The sequence below is a fragment of the Triturus cristatus genome, chromosome 4_1 (genome assembly GCF_964204655.1).
Source record: "Triturus cristatus chromosome 4_1, aTriCri1.1, whole genome shotgun sequence".
Classification (NCBI taxonomy): domain Eukaryota; kingdom Metazoa; phylum Chordata; class Amphibia; order Caudata; family Salamandridae; genus Triturus; species Triturus cristatus.
The window spans coordinates 137,400,704-137,410,703 of record NC_140585.1 but is presented as its reverse complement, the minus strand read 5'-3'; the positions used below and the strand labels follow the sequence as shown (position 1 = coordinate 137,410,703).

The 10,000-nt window shown below is 39.8% G+C and overlaps 9 non-coding genes across 9 annotated transcripts; all 9 read left to right on the top strand.

Moving 5' to 3' along the window:
• Positions 1–203: 203 nt before the first annotated feature.
• Positions 204–276, top strand: TRNAR-CCU (transfer RNA arginine (anticodon CCU)). Its single transcript has one exon. It is a non-coding gene; the product is annotated as a tRNA-Arg (tRNA).
• A 646-nt stretch (positions 277–922) lies between these two features.
• TRNAL-UAG (transfer RNA leucine (anticodon UAG)) lies at positions 923–995 on the top strand. Its single transcript has one exon. It is a non-coding gene; the product is annotated as a tRNA-Leu (tRNA).
• Positions 996–3,377: 2,382 nt separating this feature from the next.
• Positions 3,378–3,450, top strand: TRNAR-CCU (transfer RNA arginine (anticodon CCU)). The gene has a single exon. It is a non-coding gene; the product is annotated as a tRNA-Arg (tRNA).
• A 646-nt stretch (positions 3,451–4,096) lies between these two features.
• TRNAR-UCG (transfer RNA arginine (anticodon UCG)) lies at positions 4,097–4,169 on the top strand. Its single transcript has one exon. It is a non-coding gene; the product is annotated as a tRNA-Arg (tRNA).
• A 794-nt stretch (positions 4,170–4,963) lies between these two features.
• On the top strand, positions 4,964–5,036 carry TRNAW-CCA (transfer RNA tryptophan (anticodon CCA)). Its single transcript has one exon. It is a non-coding gene; the product is annotated as a tRNA-Trp (tRNA).
• A 1,515-nt stretch (positions 5,037–6,551) lies between these two features.
• Positions 6,552–6,624, top strand: TRNAR-CCU (transfer RNA arginine (anticodon CCU)). The gene has a single exon. It is a non-coding gene; the product is annotated as a tRNA-Arg (tRNA).
• Positions 6,625–7,270: 646 nt separating this feature from the next.
• On the top strand, positions 7,271–7,343 carry TRNAR-UCG (transfer RNA arginine (anticodon UCG)). The gene has a single exon. It is a non-coding gene; the product is annotated as a tRNA-Arg (tRNA).
• A 794-nt stretch (positions 7,344–8,137) lies between these two features.
• On the top strand, positions 8,138–8,210 carry TRNAW-CCA (transfer RNA tryptophan (anticodon CCA)). The gene has a single exon. It is a non-coding gene; the product is annotated as a tRNA-Trp (tRNA).
• Positions 8,211–9,725: 1,515 nt separating this feature from the next.
• On the top strand, positions 9,726–9,798 carry TRNAR-CCU (transfer RNA arginine (anticodon CCU)). Its single transcript has one exon. It is a non-coding gene; the product is annotated as a tRNA-Arg (tRNA).
• The last annotated feature ends 202 nt before the right edge of the window (positions 9,799–10,000 follow it).

Genomic DNA, 10,000 nt, shown 5'->3' with positions numbered 1-10,000 from the left:
TGGTTCTCCAATTTCTCTCCACTTGCTAAAATTGCAAAGTCTCCATTATAGCATAGAAGAGAGCGTTAAAGTCGGGGATGGAAGAGGATGAAAATGGGAAGTTTACTTATAGAGAGAAGTGAGAAATGCCCTGTGTGCACACACCGGTGTCTGACCATAGAATACATTTAAATAATGCCTCTAGAAAAGAGCGATGCATGTATGCCTCAGTGGCCTAATGGATAAGGCACTGGCCTCCTAAGCCAGGGATTGTGGGTTCAAGTCCCATCTGAGGTGATAACCAAAATCCTTCCTCTATCTTTTCCAGAAAATTAGGTAGATTTATTACATGCTTCCTCTCAGAAGTTTATGAGGGATTAGTTACTTTGAAACGGTCCCATTTTACTTGTGTACACTTCACAGTCATGTTAGTGTTCTGAAACTGCAAAGTATATTTTTAAATGCCTATTTTTGTGAGATGCATTTTCGACCCGCCAGAACATATTCCTTTGGAAAAAATGATTTGAATTGGATTGGTGTGAATCTTGTTTCTAGAGGTGGTGATAGGCTTTCAGCTACTTGAATAGGTCAAGCCAGGATTCATAAAACGTATACAACCTATGTGAGTGTGAAAAATTAGCATATGCAGGAAGGAGCAATTTGTCCTACTTTCAAAACAGTTTCACTCCACGTCTGGAAACTTCCAGAGCTATGTAGAGAATACAAATGAGCTTTAAACGCATGAGGAAAGAGGTTTGTATGCAAAAAGGAAAACAAAAGCATATCGTACTCATAAAATACTCAATATATAGATTCCAAAAAAGTGCTTCCAGCGAAAAGAGCTGAAAGAACACTATGGGATGTAAACCTGAATACCTTTCAATAATATGTTCTCCATCCATGCATACCACCTACATGATAAAATCATCTCAGGTGAACGGATGACCGCGTGGCCTAATGGATAAGGCGTCTGACTTAGGATCAGAAGATTGAGGGTTCGAGTCCCTTCGTGGTCATTTTTGGCCAATGGTCACACAATCTGCTTTACATTCAGAGTGGAAAAAGTCTTTTCCAATACTCTTGTAGTCCTCACTTTCTCATTACTAATCATTAATAAAGTGGAGTACATACTGCAAACTCATTCAGGTTGCATCTTCAGTCTAACTACTTGTGCATTTTAGTGGCATTAAAAAGTGCTTCTATGCCGACGCACTGAATATGTAATAGGTTTGCAGAATTTTGACGGGACAGAATGGGTTTTTAGCTTAAGTGTGTGTAGAAGAACTGCAAGGTGTGTGCCTATGTGTGCATAGAGTGCTACATGTGTAAAGTCTGTATGATTTGGGCAGTTAAAGTGCTGATTTTGCCTCCGAGTAAGAAAAGTACTACAAAAAATGTATAAAGGATTGGCACATTGGCTGCCTTTGCTGATGCCCCCGTTGCCTAATTTGTAGTGCAATGGTTAAGTTGCAGAGTGTGGTTGAACTTGGTTAGGAGACTTGGTGCCTCTTTTCGTGTCCTGCTGATGATAAGGATGGCTTGATACCATTTTCTAAGCCCAGTATATTGAGAAAAGAAGTAAGTGAAGAAGAAGTGTGGAGTTGAAAGTGGTTCTCCAATTTCTCTCCACTTGCTAAAATTGCAAAGTCTCCATTATAGCATATAAGAGAGCGTTAAAGTCGGGATGGAACAGGATGAAAATGGGAAGTTTACTTATAGAGAGAAGTGAGAAATGCCCTGTGTGCACACACCGGTGTCTGACCATAGAATACATTTAAATAATGTCTCTAGAAAAGAGCTATTCATGTGTGCCTCAGTGGCCTAATGGATGAGGCACTGGCCTCCTAAGCCAGGGATTGTGGGTTCGAGTCCCATCTGAGGTGATAACAAAAATCCTCCCTCTTTCTTTTCCAGAAAATTAGGTAGATTTATTACATGCTTCCTCTCAGAAGTTTATGAGGGATTAGTTACTTTGAAACGGTCCCATTTTACTTGTGTACACTTCACAGTCATGTTAGTGTTCTGAAACTGCAAAGTAGATTTTTAAATGCCTATTTTTGTGAGATGCATTTTCGACCGGCCAGAACATATTCCTTTGGAAAAAATGATTTGAATTGGATTGGTGTGAATCTTGTTTCTAGAGGTGGTGACAGGCTTTCAGCTACTTGAATAGGTCAAGCCAGGATTCATAAAACGTATACAACCTATGTGAGTGTGAAAAATTAGCATATGCAGGAAGGAGCAATTTGTCCTTCTTTCAAAACAGTTTCTCTCCACGTCTGGAAACTTCCAGAGCTATGTAGAGAATACAAATGAGCTTTAAACTCATGAGGAAAGAGGTTTGTATGCAAAAAGGAAAACAAAAGCATATCGTACTCATAAACTACTCAATATATAGCTTCCAAAAAAGTGCTTCCAGCGAAAAGAGCTGAAAGAACACTATGGGATGTAAACCTGAATACCTTTCAATAATATGTTCTCCATCCATGCATACCACCTACATGATAAAAATCATCTCAGGTGAATGGATGAACGCGTGGCCTAATGGATAAGGCGTCTGACTTCGGATCAGAAGATTGAGGGTTCGAGTCCCTTCGTGGTCATTTTTGGCCAATGGTCACACAATCTGTTTTACATTCAGAGTGGAAAAAGTCTTTTCCAATACTCTTGTAGTCCTCACTTTCTCATTACTAATCATTAATAAAGTGGAGTACATACTGTAAACTCATTCAGGTTGCATCTTCAGTCTAACTACTTGTGCATTTTAGTGGCATTAAAAAGTGCTTCTATGCCGACGCACTGAATATGTAATAGGTTTGCAGAATTTTGACGTGACAGAATGGGTTTTTAGCTTAAGTGTGTGTAGAAGAACTGCAAGGTGTGTGCCTATGTGTGCATAGAGTGCTACATGTGTAAAGTCTGTATGATTTGGGCAGTTAAAGTGCTGATTTTGCCTCCGAGTAAGAAAAGTACTACACAAAATGTATAAAGGATCGGCACATGGGCTGCCTTTGCTGATGCCCCCGTTGCCTAATTTGTAGTGCAATGGTTAAGTTGCAGAGTGTGGTTGAACTTGGTTAGGAGACTTGGTGCCTCTTTCCGTGTCCTGCTGATGATAAGGATGGCTTGATACCATTTTCTAAGCCCAGTATATTGAGAAAAGAAGTAAGTGAAGAAGAAATGTGGAGTCCAAAGTGGTTCTCCAATTTCTCTCCACTTGCTAAAATTGCAAAGTCTCCATTATAGCTTAGAAGAGAGCGTTAAAGTCGGGGATGGAAGAGGATGAAAATGGGAAGTTTACTTATAGAGAGAAGTGAGAAATGCCCTGTGTGCACACACCAGTGTCTGACCATAGAATACATTTAAATAATGTCTCTAGAAAAGAGCTATGCATGTGTGCCTCAGTGGCCTAATGGATAAGGCACTGGCCTCCTAAGCCAGAGATTGTGGGTTTGAGTCCCATCTGAGGTGATAACAAAAATCCTCCCTCTATCTTTTCCAGAAAATTAGGTAGATTTATTACATGCTTCCTCTCAGAAGTTTATGAGGGATTAGTTACTTTGAAACGGTCCCATTTTACTTGTGTACACTTCACAGACATGTTAGTGTTCTGAAACTGCAAAGTATATTTTTAAATGCCTATTTTTTTAGATGCATTTTCGACCGGCCAGAACATATTCCTTTGGAAAAAATGATTTGAATTGGATTGGTGTGAATCTTGTTTCTAGAGGTGGTGACAGGCTTTCAGCTACTTGAATAGGTCAAGCCAGGATTCATAAAACGTATACAACCTATGTGAGTGTGAAAAATTAGCATATGCAGGAAGGAGCAATTTGTCCTACTTTCAAAACAGTTTCACTCCACGTCTGGAAACTTCCAGAGCTATGTAGAGAATACAAATGAGCTTTAAACTCATGAGGAAAGAGGTTTGTATGCAAAAAGGAAAACAAAAGCATATCGTACTCATAAAATACTCAATATATAGATTCAAAAAAAGTGCTTCCAGCGAAAAGAGCTGAAAGAACACTATGGGATGTAAACCTGAATACCTTTCAATAATATGTTCTCCATCCATGCATACCACCTACATGATAAAAATCATCTTAGGTGGACGGATGACCGCGTGGCCTAATGGATAAGGCGTCTGACTTCGGATCAGAAGATTGAGGGTTCGAGTCCCTTCGTGGTCGTTTTTGGCCAATGGTCACACAATCTGCTTTACATTCAGAGTGGAAAAGTCTTTTCCAATACTCTTGTAGTCCTCACTTTCTCAGTACTAATCATTAATAAAGTGGAGTACATACTGTAAACTCATTCAGGTTGCATCTTCAGTCTAACTACTTGTGCATTTTAGTGGCATTAAAAAGTGCTTCTATGCCGACGCACTGAATATGTAATAGGTTTGCAGAATTTTGACATGACAGAATGGGTTTTTAGCTTAAGTGTGTGTAGAAGAACTGCAATGTGTGTGCCTATGTGTGCATAGAGTGCTACATGTGTAAAGTCTGTATGATTTGGGCAGTTAAAGTGCTGATTTTGCCTCCGAGTAAGAAAAGTACTACACAAAATGTATAAAGGATCGGCACATTGGCTGCCTTTGCTGATGCCCCCGTTGCCTAATTTGTAGTGCAATGGTTAAGTTGCAGAGTGTGGTTGAACTTGGTTAGGAGACTTGGTGCCTCTTTCCGTGTCCTGCTGATGATAAGGATGGCTTGATACCATTTTCTAAGCCCAGTATATTGAGAAAAGAAGTAAGTGAAGAAGAAGTGTGGAGTCGAAAGTGGTTCTCCAATTTCTCTCCACTTGCTAAAATTGCAAAGTCTCCATTATAGCATAGAAGAGAGCGTTAAAGTCGGGGATGGAAGAGGATGAAAATGGGAAGTTTACTTATAGAGAGAAGTGAGAAATGCCCTGTGTGCAAACACCAGTGTCTGACCATAGAATACATTTAAATAATGCCTCTAGAAAAGAGCTATGCATGTGTGTCTCAGTGGCCTAATGGATAAGGCACTGGCCTCCAAAGCCAGGGATTGTGGGTTCGAGTCCCATCTGAGGTGATAACAAAAATCCTCCCTCTTTCTTTACCAGAAAATTAGGTAGATTTATTACATGCTTCCTCTCAGAAGTTTATGAGGGATTAGGTACTTTGAAACTGTCCCGTTTTACTTGTGTACACTTCACAGTCATGTTAGTGTTCTGAAACTGCAAAGTAGATTTTTAAATGCCTATTTTTGTGAGATGCATTTTCGACCGGCCAGAACATATTCCTTTGGAAAAAATGATATGAATTGGATTGGTGTGAATCTTGTTTCTAGAGGTGGTGACAGGCTTTCAGCTACTTGAATAGGTCAAGCCAGGATTCATAAAACGTATACAACCTATGTGAGTGTGAAAAATTAGCATATGCAGGAAGGAGCAATTTGTCCTTCTTTCAAAACAGTTTCTCTCCACGTCTGGAAACTTCCAGAGCTATGTAGAGAATACAAATGAGCTTTAAACTCATGAGGAAAGAGGTTTGTATGCAAAAAGGAAAACAAAAGCATATCGTACTCATAAACTACTCAATATATAGCTTCCAAAAAAGTGCTTCCAGCGAAAAGAGCTGAAAGAACACTATGGGATGTAAACCTGAATACCTTTCAATAATATGTTCTCCATCCATGCATACCACCTACATGATAAAAATCATCTCAGGTGAATGGATGAACGCGTGGCCTAATGGATAAGGCGTCTGACTTCGGATCAGAAGATTGAGGGTTCGAGTCCCTTCGTGGTCATTTTTGGCCAATGGTCACACAATCTGTTTTACATTCAGAGTGGAAAAAGTCTTTTCCAATACTCTTGTAGTCCTCACTTTCTCATTACTAATCATTAATAAAGTGGAGTACATACTGTAAACTCATTCAGGTTGCATCTTCAGTCTAACTACTTGTGCATTTTAGTGGCATTAAAAAGTGCTTCTATGCCGACGCACTGAATATGTAATAGGTTTGCAGAATTTTGACGTGACAGAATGGGTTTTTAGCTTAAGTGTGTGTAGAAGAACCGCACGGTGTGTGCCTATGTGTGCATAGAGTGCTACATGTGTAAAGTCTGTATGATTTGGGCAGTTAAAGTGCTGATTTTGCCTCCGAGTAAGAAAAGTACTACACAAAATGTATAAAGGATCGGCACATGGGCTGCCTTTGCTGATGCCCCCGTTGCCTAATTTGTAGTGCAATGGTTAAGTTGCAGAGTGTGGTTGAACTTGGTTAGGAGACTTGGTGCCTCTTTCCGTGTCCTGCTGATGATAAGGATGGCTTGATACCATTTTCTAAGCCCAGTATATTGAGAAAAGAAGTAAGTGAAGAAGAAATGTGGAGTCCAAAGTGGTTCTCCAATTTCTCTCCACTTGCTAAAATTGCAAAGTCTCCATTATAGCTTAGAAGAGAGCGTTAAAGTCGGGGATGGAAGAGGATGAAAATGGGAAGTTTACTTATAGAGAGAAGTGAGAAATGCCCTGTGTGCACACACCAGTGTCTGACCATAGAATACATTTAAATAATGTCTCTAGAAAAGAGCTATGCATGTGTGCCTCAGTGGCCTAATGGATAAGGCACTGGCCTCCTAAGCCAGAGATTGTGGGTTTGAGTCCCATCTGAGGTGATAACAAAAATCCTCCCTCTATCTTTTCCAGAAAATTAGGTAGATTTATTACATGCTTCCTCTCAGAAGTTTATGAGGGATTAGTTACTTTGAAACGGTCCCATTTTACTTGTGTACACTTCACAGACATGTTAGTGTTCTGAAACTGCAAAGTATATTTTTAAATGCCTATTTTTTTAGATGCATTTTCGACCGGCCAGAACATATTCCTTTGGAAAAAATGATTTGAATTGGATTGGTGTGAATCTTGTTTCTAGAGGTGGTGACAGGCTTTCAGCTACTTGAATAGGTCAAGCCAGGATTCATAAAACGTATACAACCTATGTGAGTGTGAAAAATTAGCATATGCAGGAAGGAGCAATTTGTCCTACTTTCAAAACAGTTTCACTCCACGTCTGGAAACTTCCAGAGCTATGTAGAGAATACAAATGAGCTTTAAACTCATGAGGAAAGAGGTTTGTATGCAAAAAGGAAAACAAAAGCATATCGTACTCATAAAATACTCAATATATAGATTCAAAAAAAGTGCTTCCAGCGAAAAGAGCTGAAAGAACACTATGGGATGGAAACCTGAATACCTTTCAATAATATGTTCTCCATCCATGCATACCACCTACATGATAAAAATCATCTCAGGTGGACGGATGACCGCGTGGCCTAATGGATAAGGCGTCTGACTTCGGATCAGAAGATTGTGGGTTCGAGTCCCTTCGTGGTCGTTTTTGGCCAATGGTCACACAATCTGCTTTACATTCAGAGTGGAAAAGTCTTTTCCAATACTCTTGTAGTCCTCACTTTCTCAGTACTAATCATTAATAAAGTGGAGTACATACTGTAAACTCATTCAGGTTGCATCTTCAGTCTAACTACTTGTGCATTTTAGTGGCATTAAAAAGTGCTTCTATGCCGACGCACTGAATATGTAATAGGTTTGCAGAATTTTGACATGACAGAATGGGTTTTTAGCTTAAGTGTGTGTAGAAGAACTGCAATGTGTGTGCCTATGTGTGCATAGAGTGCTACATGTGTAAAGTCTGTATGATTTGGGCAGTTAAAGTGCTGATTTTGCCTCCGAGTAAGAAAAGTACTACACAAAATGTATAAAGGATCGGCACATTGGCTGCCTTTGCTGATGCCCCCGTTGCCTAATTTGTAGTGCAATGGTTAAGTTGCAGAGTGTGGTTGAACTTGGTTAGGAGACTTGGTGCCTCTTTCCGTGTCCTGCTGATGATAAGGATGGCTTGATACCATTTTCTAAGCCCAGTATATTGAGAAAAGAAGTAAGTGAAGAAGAAGTGTGGAGTCGAAAGTGGTTCTCCAATTTCTCTCCACTTGCTAAAATTGCAAAGTCTCCATTATAGCATAGAAGAGAGCGTTAAAGTCGGGGATGGAAGAGGATGAAAATGGGAAGTTTACTTATAGAGAGAAGTGAGAAATGCCCTGTGTGCAAACACCAGTGTCTGACCATAGAATACATTTAAATAATGCCTCTAGAAAAGAGCTATGCATGTGTGTCTCAGTGGCCTAATGGATAAGGCACTGGCCTCCAAAGCCAGGGATTGTGGGTTCGAGTCCCATCTGAGGTGATAACAAAAATCCTCCCTCTTTCTTTTCCAGAAAATTAGGTAGATTTATTACATGCTTCCTCTCAGAAGTTTATGAGGGATTAGGTACTTTGAAACTGTCCCGTTTTACTTGTGTACACTTCACAGTCATGTTAGTGTTCTGAAACTGCAAAGTAGATTTTTAAATGCCTATTTTTGTGAGATGCATTTTCGACCGGCCAGAACATATTCCTTTGGAAAAAATGATATGAATTGGATTGGTGTGAATCTTGTTTCTAGAGGTGGTGACAGGCTTTCAGCTACTTGAATAGGTCAAGCCAGGATTCATAAAACGTATACAACCTATGTGAGTGTGAAAAATTAGCATATGCAGGAAGGAGCAATTTGTCCTACTTTCAAAACAGTTTCACTCCACGTCTGGAAACTTCCAGAGCTATGTAGAGAATACAAATGAGCTTTAAACTCATGAGGAAAGAGGTTTGTATGCAAAAAGGAAAACAAAAGCATATCGTACTCATAAACTACTCAATATATAGCTTCCAAAAAAGTGCTTCCAGCGAAAAGAGCTGAAAGAACACTATGGGATGTAAACCTGAATACCTTTCAATAATATGTTCTCCATCCATGCATACCACCTACATGATAAAAATCATCTCAGGTGAATGGATGAACGCGTGGCCTAATGGATAAGGCGTCTGACTTCGGATCAGAAGATTGAGGGTTCGAGTCCCTTCGTGGTCATTTTTGGCCAATGGTCACACAATCTGTTTTACATTCAGAGTGGAAAAAGTCTTTTCCAATACTCTTGTAGTCCTCACTTTCTCATTACTAATCATTAATAAAGTGGAGTACATACTGTAAACTCATTCAGGTTGCATCTTCAGTCTAACTACTTGTGCATTTTAGTGGCATTAAAAAGTGCTTCTATGCCGACGCACTGAATATGTAATAGGTTTGCAGAATTTTGACGTGACAGAATGGGTTTTTAGCTTAAGTGTGTGTAGAAGAACTGCAAGGTGTGTGCCTATGTGTGCATAGAGTGCTACATGTGTAAAGTCTGTATGATTTGGGCAGTTAAAGTGCTGATTTTGGCTCCAAGTAAGAAAATTACTACACAAAATGTATAAAGGATCGGCACATGGGCTGCCTTTGCTGATGCCCCCGTTGCCTAATTTGTAGTGCAATGGTTAAGTTGCAGAGTGTGGTTGAACTTGGTTAGGAGACTTGGTGCCTCTTTCCGTGTCCTGCTGATGATAAGGATGGCTTGATACCATTTTCTAAGCCCAGTATATTGAGAAAAGAAGTAAGTGAAGAAGAAATGTGGAGTCCAAAGTGGTTCTCCAATTTCTCTCCACTTGCTAAAATTGCAAAGTCTCCATTATAGCTTAGAAGAGAGCGTTAAAGTCGGGGATGGAAGAGGATGAAAATGGGAAGTTTACTTATAGAGAGAAGTGAGAAATGCCCTGTGTGCACACACCAGTGTCTGACCATAGAATACATTTAAATAATGTCTCTAGAAAAGAGCTATGCATGTGTGCCTCAGTGGCCTAATGGATAAGGCACTGGCCTCCTAAGCCAGAGATTGTGGGTTTGAGTCCCATCTGAGGTGATAACAAAAATCCTCCCTCTATCTTTTCCAGAAAATTAGGTAGATTTATTACATGCTTCCTCTCAGAAGTTTATGAGGGATTAGTTACTTTGAAACGGTCCCATTTTACTTGTGTACACTTCACAGACATGTTAGTGTTCTGAAACTGCAAAGTATATTTTTAAATGCCTATTTTTTAAGATGCATTTTCGACCGGCCAGAA